This window comes from Podarcis vaucheri, assembly GCF_965113315.1.
Source record: "Podarcis vaucheri genome assembly, chromosome: 9".
Lineage (NCBI taxonomy): Eukaryota > Metazoa > Chordata > Lepidosauria > Squamata > Lacertidae > Podarcis > Podarcis vaucheri.
Genome location: NC_138767.1, coordinates 38,936,982 through 38,949,724, shown reverse-complemented (window position 1 = coordinate 38,949,724; position 12,743 = coordinate 38,936,982). Strand labels below are relative to the sequence as shown.

The window sequence follows — 12,743 nt, the reverse complement described above, 5'->3', positions numbered from 1 at the left end:
ACTTACACAAGCAGAGAATTGTCTTCCATAGAAGCAGCTGTTATGTCAAAGCACTGGTTGTCTAACAAGTTGCACAAGACACCAATTATGATCCTTCCTGAACTGGAAAATTGGCCACCTTGTGCTCTTCTTGCTCCCAACAACAACAGAGGAGACACAGATGACTGAGAAGTAGGACATTGGAGGAGAGGGGGAGAAAGCTAATATAGAATAAGGAAAATGGATGAAATGTCCATTTTTCTTTTAACCAATTGTAAAAACAAAACAATGGTGTGATTGCAATTAATATGCCTGGTTTTATGTAAATATCAGCTGTAAGTATCTGGATCAGGATCTGGAGAACAATGCTCAGGGAGGGAAAGTTCCCTTCATTGCAACCTGCCTCTGCCATGCAGGCCATTAAACTTTTACTCCTAGATGTCTACCCTTGGACTATCTCCATGCTAGCACAGCCATGTACTTTGGCAGGCTGAGGATAACTTGGCAATTTTGAATGCGTCTCGTTACATAGCAAACATTCCCGGTGTTGGTGTTGTCCTCTGTAATCATGAATACATGATTATTTAAAGAGGGGGGAAAGAGCTTAAGTAGATAGCATTTTCTTGTTGAACTTTTGAGCACCTAGGATTGAAGAAATTCAAATTGAGACCTCCGGATTCAGGCCATTAGTTGTATTCAGGCATTATTGTCCTGAGAGGAAGCAAAAGTATGGGTTCCCCCCCCCCCAGGATTCCAGGATTCCTCCCAGACCATTCAAGGGAATTTCTTCAGTCTGAAGCCATGTATATCCATGTATTGGAAGCCACCCAGAAAACTTTGTGTTATGGGATGGCATACAAATACTAAAAATCAACCAATTAGGAGGCTTAAACTCACACCTGCCTTCAGCTGAAAGGATGGGAAGTGAAGATATTTGGTTCTTCTGACTCAGTAGCTGCAATGATAAGAGATTTGTTGGAGCAGTATTGGATTCTTGTATGCATAGATACTTGTTTAGGTTGGGATCAACATGATGATAACTTGAGTTCATGTACAGCCTTCTTCTTCTTCTTCTTCTTCTTCTTCTTCTTATTTTGTAAAAACACAATGCATCTCTGATGCTTTCTCTGTCCTCCAAAGGAAACTATTCTTACAGAGGCCATTTTATTTTGCTGTACCTTGAACTTCAGAACAGAACTCCATTTGCTACACAAATCTTTTCAAGGGACATTCTGTTCTTTCTAAAATCTGCTACCAACTGCTTGTAGATTAAACTAATCATTTCAACCCAGTCACTGCAACCCTTCCTGCTATGACCTTTTTATCATGATATGCAGATCTTTTCGAGCTTTTTCCTGGTTTCCTAATAATCAGAAACTGGGTTGCTTTCCTTTTAATTGCAATCATTATGAATATCTGTCAAGCGTTTTTCTTGTGTTCAACTTTACAGGTGATACAGACCCATATATTGAAACCATTTAACATCCCAAGCAGCTTGAAATCTGGTCAGCGCTGATGAACAATGGGGAAGAAGAATAATGACTATCCCCACTTCAAAGAGGTATCAACATCTATTCTTGCCACTGTGTTTTTAAAAGAATTTGGCTGGCTTCCTTGCTTGATGGAAATGCCAGATTTGTTCCTGCTGATACTTATTTAACTTTAAGGTTTTGTTTTGTTTTAAAAAAAGACTATAAGATTCACTGGAAGTTTTAAGTTAAAACATTCAAGTGAAATTATCTATTAAGCAATTACATGAAATTGTATTAAAAAACACCCACGATGTGCCAAAGAGGAAGCTGCAGCCCACTGAACAGGCACGCGAACCCATCAGCCACCTCTCTCATGGCTGCTTCCCCTTTTTCCCTGAGGGCATAGGCACTGTTCAGTTTGTAATAGAGTGGAAGATTTTTTATCTGAGCTGTGAAGTCCAGCCACCTACCAGCCCTTTATTTATTATTATTGGGGAGGAGAGGGTGCAGTACAATGCTGTTCCCCTTGTTCAGATTCTGTGGTAAACTAGAGGGGAGTGTTGAAGTAGCCACCTTTGTGGATATCACTCTGCATCTCCATCTTCCAAAACCTCTCAGGCTTCTGCAAAGAGCTATGAAAGGGCCACCCCAGCTCCCAGCTAGGCAAATGTCTGTTGTTGCTGTTTTGTAGGAGTGAGACAGGGCAGTGCACGGCAGGAGACGCCATTTTCTGGTTTGCCTCAGGCAGCAAAAGGTCTTGGGTCGGCCCTGCATGAGGGCTAGTTGGCTGAAGAGATCCTTGAAAGAGGGAAAGGGTAGATAGCCTCAAGGTCTTTAGGAAGCTACTTTCTGAAGACAGGTGAAATTTCTGAAAGACCATGTTCAAAAAAAAAAAAAAGGAAAAGGAAACCACAGAGTCTTCAGATTGCAGGGATTAAAGGAAAACCTTGAAGAACAAAGGAACCAATCCAACAATCTATGGCAGGGTTTGATAGGTTGCCTGGATTGGCTATCTTCTGTGATAAGGATGAACCAGACTACAGTAAGGTCCAGTGTTTTGAACACCAGCCCTTACAGTAATGAAACATGATGGGATTTGCTCATCATTCAACGACAAGGGTTTTAAAAATAATAATAATAAAGACTGTCATGCTGCAGCTAAAATTACAATAATTCTTTTAATGACAGGATAGCTATCAGCCCTCTCCAACACTGCTAATGACTACGAGTTGCTACTCTTGTACTACATGCAATACCCCTTGGGCCCATATAGCATTCAGCAGCAGCAAAAGACTTTGCAAGTGCCCCAATTATGATAAACTTTGTTTTCAGATATAATTCACCATTCACCACTGTTGAGGAGTGCAACTCGCGAAGTGATGCTTCTTCAGGCTCCTTTTACCAAAGGAAAATGGGAAAATGGTGGTGGAAGAAAGCAGTCTTCTATTTAAATGAGTAAGAAATAGAGTAGAGATGACTCTCCACTTAATCATTTCAGTTCATATGTTCTTTAGTGTTCAAACTGGGTGAAATCACAACAGTTACAGACACTGTAAGCCATGGATGGGAGACCTGAGGCTGTCTTGATGCTGCTGGATGTCAACTCACATACAGTGTTCTGGGCCCAGGAAATCTTGCTGGTATTCCTGGATGGAAGTGACGAGAATATGGACATTATCCAAAAAAAGTTTGATAGGTAAAGAGAGGCTGGTTCTCAAATGGAATGTCCCACTTTTCCTTTGGACGTCTCTATTTTCATCAGAGAACGGTTGGAAGGTATGGTAGGACATCCCTATTTTTCATCGGAGAAATGTTGGAGGTATGTTTTCATGAGAACCATGAATTTTCCTTGGTAGGATATAGATCCTGGGCCACCACAGACAAATGGATACAACCGTTTAAAATACCATTTTCTTTCCCATTGTGATGAATTGGATCAGGATTAAACAGCAGTTTTTCCTGGGGAAAGTGGTGGGACCAAAAAAATACCCCAAACCACTTTCAGACCCATGCCTAGCAATCACGGACCTGTGCTTAGAATCATGGCACAAATAGAAGTGTGGATGAGCCCTCAGTTGTACAATTAGTCTGCAGCAAAAATAAATAAACTGTCCTTATGTGGTTCTTCTGTCCTTATGTGGTCAATGTAATTCGAGACCAGATGGCTTTTGCAATTTAAGTGTCATGAAGAGAAAGGACTTTGGGTGGCTTTTAAACTTTCACATCCAACTTGCCTACATGTCATACATTCTGTTCTTGTGATTCTACAGTATTTTTTACACTTTTCTCAGAAGTGTTCTTTACAGCCTTTTCCCACTTTATTGCTTTGCTGCTACTGCTTGACTGCTTTTAAGCAGGGCTCCTAATTGAATCTGGTTCCTAAATCAACAGCAAAGGCTCATAGTCTAAGCTGGAAAACATTCCTTAGGGATAAATATTGGATGAAGTTAAGTGAATCACCAGAAGCAAATATTTGTATTAATACCAATGTGGGTGGCCTAATATACATCACTGAAGTTGCCTCGTGGGGTAGTAATATTTTTTAGGGCTGCTATAGGAGCAGCATACAATCTCTTCTTAGGTGTAACACTAGGAACTCTTGCAATGTCCCACAGAATAGTAAAAGACAGCTTTGGAAATGTGCAGTACAACACTGCTGCTTAAAGTGACCTAAAATTCCAAATTGGTACCACAGTATGTCTAAATATTATTTATTTAAAATGAGATTAGGTAACCTCAGACTCAGGGACTGAATATGGCCTTCCAGGCCTCTGTATCTGGTCAGTAGTGTTCCCAAGCCACACTTCTCACTGGTCCTGCCTCAAACCTCAAATATTTTTGCCTGGCTGGAATGTGTCCTTGAACTCTGCTTGTTTGGATGGAGGACAGAAAGAGGTGCATATACAGCCTTGTGCAAATTAATTGAAACAAACAATGAAATTAGTAGTTTATTGTACAAAACTAACATGTACAAAACTCACATATACATACATTAGTAACAGATATGACCTCCGCTATTTTTAAGCAGCATTTGAACACGGTTTGGCATGAAGTCTACTAGTTTTGAACATTCAATGTTGATTTTTGGATCCCTGTACCACACTTGAATCAGCGCCTGAATGGGCTTCTCCATAGTTGTATAGTCTACAGCACAGAGGCAACTTTTGCATGTAGCCCACAAATTCTTTTCTCCACTGGTCTTTCGTCCATTCCTTGTACTTTTTTGCCCATTTATACTGCTTTTCTTTCATTTTTTTGGTTAAACGCTGTTTATTGACAGGTCTTTTGGCTTTTCATCTGACCGCAATAAGGAGCCTGCAAACTGTAGAGGAACTGATTTGGATTCCTTTCTCCTTCAAATCCGTATTCAATGTGTCACTCGTCTTGCGGGGATCCTTTTTGCTTTGTCAAAGCAAGAAAGCATCATCTCTAGGAGTTGTTTTCTTCTTACAACCACACTTTCCTTTACGTTTAGGAGAAACCCATCCGGTTTCCTGCTTCAGCTTGACAACACGGCTGACAGCTGCTAAACTCACACCAACCACTGAAGCAATCTCTTTATACGTCTTAGCTGTGTGTTCGTGCAGAGTTACAATCTTTGTACATTTCCTAGGTGTCACATCCATCTCAAACGGCGGTCGAATCAAAAGCTGATGAAATACTGTAACTGCTGATTACAGATAGGTAGCCGTGTTGGTCTGCCATAGTCAAAATAAAAAAATTCCTTCCAGTAGCACCTTAAAGACCAACTAAGTTAGTTCTTGGTATGAGCTTTCGTGTGCATGCACACTTCTTCAGATACACTGAAACAGAAGTTGCCAGATCCTTCTATATAGTGAGAAGGTGAGGAGGGGTATTACTCAGAAGGGTGGTGGGAATGGGAGATTGGCAGATTGGCAGATCTGTAACTGCTGATGTAATGATTGCATCATACACTACGGCAGTCAGACAGTATTTTACAATCTGATGCAATACAGTAGCTGCTGACATAACGATTGCATCATTAAAACATAAAAAATGATCAAACTGACTTTTTGTGTTTGCTTTGAGTACAGAATTACAAGTAAGATAAAAAAAAATGCTTTGTTTCAATTAATTCGCACAAGGGTGTAGAAATTAGCCTAGTGTACAAGGGTAAAATTTTGCACAAAGCACGAATGGAAGCAAAACTTGGTAACAATGAGTTTGTGGTTTGTTTGGAGTGAGACAAACCACAAACCTGGGTTCTCATGTAATTAGTCAAAGCTTGATTTAGGCCCTGGTAGCATGGCAGGGACGTGGGTGGTGCTGTGGTATAAACCACAGAGCCTAGGGCTTGCCGATCGGAAGGTCGGCAGTTTGAATCCCCGCGATGGGGTGAGCTCCCATTGCTCGGTCCCTGCTCCTGCCCACCTAGCAGTTCGAAAGCACATCAAGTGCAAGTAGATAAATAGGTACCGTTCCGGTGGGAAGGTAAACAGTGTTTCATGCGCTGCTCTGGTTCGCCAGAAGCAGCTTAGTCATGTTGGCCGCATGACCCGGAAGCTGTCTGCGGACAAATGCCAGCTCCGTCGGCCTATAGAGCAAGATCAGTGTGCAGCCCCAGAGTCGTTCGCGACTGGACCTAATGGTCAGGGGTACCTTTACCTTTACCTTTAGCATGGCAGTAGCAGAACTGATGAAGGAATGACTTTCTAAATGTGCAAAATGAGTATGTGAAATTGCCTTACACTGAATCAGATGTTTGGTTTTTCTGGCCCAGAACTTGTCTGTCTAACAGGCAACAGTAGTCCAGGACTTGGAGGTCTCTGACCTTCTGCTGAAGGAATCTTCTGCACTTGATGGATGTGCTCTACAACTGCCCTACGGTCCCCTGTTGATATTATATAAACACCAACTATAGCAAGCAGAGACATATACACTGGTGCAGTTATGTCAAGATCTGTGAGACTAAAGTATTGTCAGCAGCACTTCCATGGGCCAAGAGTGTGCAAAGAAGATAGTTGCATGTAATTCTATTATTGGGCCACTTATGCACTGCTAGCTTTTCAAGAGGGTTCACTGCATCTCTGTAACACTTTCTCCCATTGAATAAATAAATAAATGCAGCTGCCCTGTGGTGGCACTGCTGATAATGTCACTTTGTTATCTTGGATGTGGCTTAAAATAAACGGCTGCCTGGATTTTTCAACAGAGCATCAAGGAAAGCAGTGGCTTTGCACCTCCTATAAATAAAAGCAGCTCTGTCTCAGGAGTGAGGACTGCCAAGAAACACAACATGCACCTCCCTCCTCACACTAGATATGGGGACCAAGGACCGACTTTGTGCAAACGCAAAGTAGCTTGCAGTGATGTTGAACCCTCTGCCAGTGGGACTATACATGCTATTAATTTTGAATCATAATTCATGGATTTGAACCATGATCCCAATCACACTTACTGGAGGAAGACATGCTGGAATAAATGGGATTTTCTTTTAAATGTGTTCTGACTTATTCACAACTTGTGCTGGCATTACTATTTTAATTTCCTGTTTATGCATGATGACACCATGCACATGTGCCATATGCCTCAAAAGGCAACAGTGGGAATGAAGCTATTTTTCTAGAAGAGTGCCAATGTTGTCTATCACACATTTCACACAATTTTTCACACAGTATTTTCAATCCATCATAGCCAAGGGGTTTTTTTTTGGTCAATGCTTGTCGCATATTTTTCTGTGATCTAAGATATCATCAAGAGGTTGGAAACTCACCCAGGCATGGTGATGATGCAGGCTAAGCTACAAGAGACAGACATTCAATTAAATAACCATCATTCATTATGCTCTCTTTCTCAGGGTCGTCCAATGAAGCTGAATGTCGGATGACTCAGTATAGACAAAGGAAAGTACTTCAAATAGCACGTAGTTAAACTACGGAATAATTTGCTCCCTTGGGATAGCATAATGACCACTAACTTGGATGGTTTTAAAAGAGGATGAGACAAATTCATGGAAGAGAAAGCTATCAGTGGATACTGTCCACAATATACGTAGCTGTGTTACACCTCCACTGTCAAAATAAGTATGCTTCTGAATACCAGACCCTGGGAATCAGAAGGGGGGAGAATTCAGTTTGCGCTCAAGTCCAGCTTGCAACCTTCCCATGGGCATCTGCTTGGCCACTCTGAGAACAGGATGCAGGACTATATTTGTCTTCTATTTGATCCAGCAGGTTTCTTCTTGTTCCAAGGACTAAAGGCTCCATACAATTCTGCCACCACGGGGAACCTGCTGCAAATAACTTCCATATGACTGAGGTGATGGAGAACAGCTGGAATTCACATGGTTGCTCCAAAATGCAGGGAAAATCTCCACACTGGCACCAAAAGCCCCGAGGACTGTGCCAAATGGTGTGGTTTATTGATTTCAAATGTTAAAACTGCTGCACAAAAGACTACCACGTTGATTTAATCTACTCAGTGAATTGCTGCTTTCAGCCTTAACACGATACAAAATTAATAATTGGTAAAACTAAACAAAGAGGGCTTAAAAAAAACCTACTAATGCAAATTAAGCAGGCAGACAGATAAACAATTTGAGATTTCTAAAGCAGTGCACTGCTTTCTCTCTGCCTTAGCTCTAAATGCATGCGACTTGGTAGCCACAAGTTAGAAGTCATTAGTCTCTTGCAATAGCCATGGATTCAAGAATATGCAACCCACTGATGTACTAAGGGACATAAGACGTATGTCATGTTTCACTGCATGAGGTGAGATGGGAAGTGGAACGCTGCTCTTACATGCCATCTGCTGTGCTGCCACTGCCCCTGGCACTGCTGCCACATCTCTTGCCATGCAACTTCCGCTGCTGGGGGAGAAGCAGCACAGGCATCAGTGCCAATTTATGATCTTGCTGAAATCTAGTGAAATCTCTTGTGCTCTGTGAGATTTCTCCAGAAATTGGTGGCAGAAGTGGCAAGGCACTCACAGGGGCACCACCTCAGGGGCTTCCACCAACTGAGATGGCTGCTTCACTCTGCTTCTTGAGTGGGCTGGCCCTGCTAAGGGCTGTTTCTCGTGACATTTGCAATTATCACCATCACCATTGCTGTTGCTAAATCAGTTTGTGAAGAAAGGGCCAAAAATACATTGTACAAAAATCTAATATACATTTTAGGAAAGTTGTTTACCTGTTTGTTTGGCATTTGGAAACCTTTTAAGATACTGTAACTAGACTTTTCATGATGGTTCCTGAGATCAAGGAACAGGTTTTGCTGTGTTTGGATGCAACCAGACACTGTTTTAAAACAAGATGGCAGAATGAACCTTTCAAAACTGCCCTGATTTTAAAACTGCACTGATTTTGTTTGTTTGTTTCCCAAGCAATACTGGATAGGAAGCTGTTAGTTAAATAGGTGTAGCCTTTAAGCATGCAGTGTGAAGTCAATGAAGTCAAACTCTAGATGCATTTTGACTGCAACCCTACACCTGCTTAACTGAGAGTAAATCCCACTGAACTTACTTATTTTGATGTATTTTTAATCTTTGTTGGAAGCCACCCAGAGTGGCTGGGGAAACCCAGCCAGATGGGTAGGGTACAAATAATAAATTATTATAATATTATTATTATTACTTCTGAACAGACATGAGCAGGATTGCATTGTTCTTCATATAAGTCTACATTAGTATGGCCCACTAATGCCTGAGCACTCTGAAAATTATGCTGTGCCTTTGTTAGCCCCTTTCATCACTGCAAAAATAAAACTATGCTCCTTACCTGGAGAAATGAGAAGAGAAGGCCATCACAAGCAAGAGAAGGCCATCACAAGCAGGAGGAAACCAGTTTTTCTCCATAGATATTTATCATTGTTAGTTAGAAACTTAATGTTATTATGAAGGGAGAAGCAGCAGGAATAAATGACAGTAGGCTAGCAGTGTCAGATATTTGGGGAATGTGTGTGTGTGTGAAAGCCCTTAGATACTTGCCTAATGAGACAGGTGGCAGAAAGCCAGGCCAAAGCTCTCGTGAAATCTCCGAAGTGCACTGCAAAGAAAGTGCTCCAACTCAGCCGGATCCCGTGGTTCAGTCTGAGAGTTGAAAGGGTACGGAAGAGGAGCCTTCACCTGTTACAAGGAGGACAGCCCTGGCTGACTTCATCTCGTATGCATGGCGCATAGTTGCAGTCTAACTTTATGACTTTTAATGACTCCGGAACACCTCATCACTTGTGAAGGAATACGCTGGAGTTTGCCTTCACTCAGCTTGACAAGGTGATGGGGAGTTATACATTGCCCTCCCCTTTTCCCACTCTTACATGAAAACCCTTGTCAGTTCTATCAAATTTGGTAAGACAAGTACCCATGACACCTTGGGGAGAAATGTAACTCAGTTGACACCCAATCCATACGCACACAGCACATGCAGCAACATATATATATATATACACCCTGGAAAAGGGGAAAGGCATATATATATAAATCTACGAAAACAAATATATATATATATATATATATATATATATATATATATATATGCATTTCTCCATTTCTAGGGTGTTCTCCTGCAGTGGAGCATATTAGATGATTAAAAGCACCACAGACCTTCTCAAAGCAATGAAGGACAATTGTCTATAGCACTGATGTACAACTTTTTAAAATATTGTGGCTCTTTAGGAAATGGTAGCAAAAAATAACTATATGCCTGGTAGCTGAGTTTAATTTTTTTTAAGTCCTTTAAAAACACTACCTTTAAAAATAATTGTAGGAATTCTAATTAGTTTACAATGATCCAGCTTTTAATAATTGCCTAACTCTATGTGTACAAAATTACTGTTGCTGTGTGTCCAGTACTCGGGGACCAGGGCCCTGTGATTTGCCAGTGTGGGATCCAGATTTATGTTTCCTCCTCAGCCATGAGGCTCACTATTGATTTGGTTTTTTTATATTTCTATGCTGCTTTTCATTCAAATGACTCCCAAAGCAGCTTACAAACAATAACATGATAGAACATAATAGAACATCACAAATACAACATAAAACATATTGAATAATTAACAATCAGTGAAACAATTACAGTCTTTAAACACTGCTAACAAAGCAGCAACTAAACAATAAGCTAAACGTCACAGTTAAAGCAAAAGTCAAATCAATGCAGCATTTGCAATCTTTAAAACAATATTAACAACATTAACAAAATAGAAACCCAAAAATAAACTAAGCACTGTTAAGTTCATACACAACCTCTCTCCACACCCCATGACTTATAACCTTCACTGTATTCAGCTCATTGAAATACACATCCAAATAATGCCCATGGCAGCAACTCCCTTCAGAAGGTACCTCTGGCTGGAGGTGCGGCAGCAAAGATGGAATCAACCACCTGCTGATGGCAAACAGAGTCTCCCTCTCCTCACAGTTCTTCCTCTGGAAACAGCTCCCTTATGAAGGCTCCTAGGGCTGGACGGTGGGGCAAGGCAGGTAGAAAAAGCCATTACCTCACGCTATGTAGCTGAAGGCTACATTGGCCTGAATTGCAGGACGCAATCTGGTTACAGAACACTTTTATGAAGAAGAAAATATCCCAGTAGCTCAAGAGTGCTGTTTATGGATGAGGAATCCATTGGGATTGGCAATAGGCCTGGTGGCTTAGAAGTGGACTTTGGAGCTCCTACAACATCCAGCACAAACACACTTTTTAAAGAAAAGTGTCTGTAGGGTACATACGTACAGGATATGCATCTGTCTGATTTAGAAGCTACTGAATTCTTTTACAAGATGCTGTTTCAGGTCAGTGTTGTAGTCACAGTATGTTGGTATCATAAGTCTGAATTTGGGCCAGAACATCAGCACCCATCCTCCCATGCTCCCTCCCCATCCCAAAAAGTTCAGTGTTCGAAAGCACCCACTCCTGAGAAATGGCTGATCTGCTGGCATCTCTGAAGACTCTTTGGCATCTCTGAAGAATCTGGACTGGCCAAGTTCCTGCCACCAGTTTATCAAGGGAAAGGGGATTCAAGATATCACAATGTGAAGGGTATTTATTTGAAAAGATAGAAATGAAAGTCACCATTGCTTTTGTTGGTGTTGCAGTAGCCAATGATGTGAGCCCATTTCCTGTAGTAAACAATGGACACACTTTGTCACCACAATTTGCAGAGGGGGGAGTTGAAAATGGTGTCACTTGAATCTTTCTGTTCCACTCTCTGTGCAATGTTGTCAGCCTTCAGGGCACTGTGAATTCCAACACAGGCCATGGCCGTATTAGAGGTGAGGAGCCACCCCCAACTCACCCAGCACCTAGACTAGGTGTGGTCTCCATCTGCACTATACATTTAAAGCACTATGATACCACTTTAGTCATGACTTCCCCCAAAGGATCCTGGGAACCAGAGTTGGCTAAGGATGCAGAGAAATGTTAGGAGATCACAGAGTTACTATTCCAAGAGAGATTGGTTGTTAAACCACTCAGGGAAGGTGAATAGGGTGTGAGGGGAATACAGGGAGCCATGACTAGAGTGGTGAATTAGCGCTTTAAATGTATGGTGCAAATGTGGCCCACACCTAAGCTAGATGTTGGGTGTCTCTTAACCTCTAACTCTAGACAGGAGGAGTTTTCACCATGCTGTGTATATGATGTACATCCTTCCTGCCTTTTGGCTTTAAAAAAAAGGCCCCTTACAAAATATAAACAGCAGCTCCAAGAACCTCACAAAATGTAGCTATTTCCAGCCACTTTCCCTTAGTAACATCCTGTCATTCCCTTTAGTTTTGTTCTGCCAGAGGGACCACCATGTTCTTATTTATAAATGAGCGGTGTCTGCTTGCCAACACAAGTCCATAACAATCAGTCTTCATGCTGTCTGGTTTTAGGGTAGCACCTGAGAATCCAATAGCTCAGCAAAACTTTCCTGGGAACTGGCATTGCAGCAAGTTGCATGTGTGTGTCCCCCACTTCTCGCCCTCAGTCCTACCAGTGCACTCTTTCTTTTTCATCTCCAGAGTAACCGCAATCAAACAAGCAGCTTTATATGGCTGGGAGATGCCTTTTTGTGAACACACAAACACACACACATGGATAGGTACCCACCTGCTTGCCTTCCCCTCCTGTGCAATGATGAATACTTTAAATTCTTTTTAAGTGCTAAGTACATAGAGTGGGATTAAACCACATAGCTATTAGTGTTCCCTAATTTTTCTTGGATGGGCAGTTCAGCTAAACATCAGGATTCTCTGACTAAATATTTGTAATATCTAGTAAAGATTAAATATACTGCAAAAGGGCAACAGTTCAGTTTTCCTTCATTTCTCTGTGAAAGTAGATTGTTTCCCGTT

General features: G+C 41.5%; 1 long non-coding RNA gene across 1 annotated transcript in view; it reads left to right on the top strand.

The window, feature by feature from the left end:
• The window catches only part of LOC309540715, a 36,404-nt gene that overhangs the window by 1,572 nt on the left and 22,089 nt on the right, over nt 1-12,743 (top strand). The window contains exon 2 of the long non-coding RNA XR_014223421.1: nt 1,430-1,540. This is a non-coding gene — a long non-coding RNA (uncharacterized lncRNA). The remainder of the gene's footprint in view (nt 1-1,429; nt 1,541-12,743) is intronic.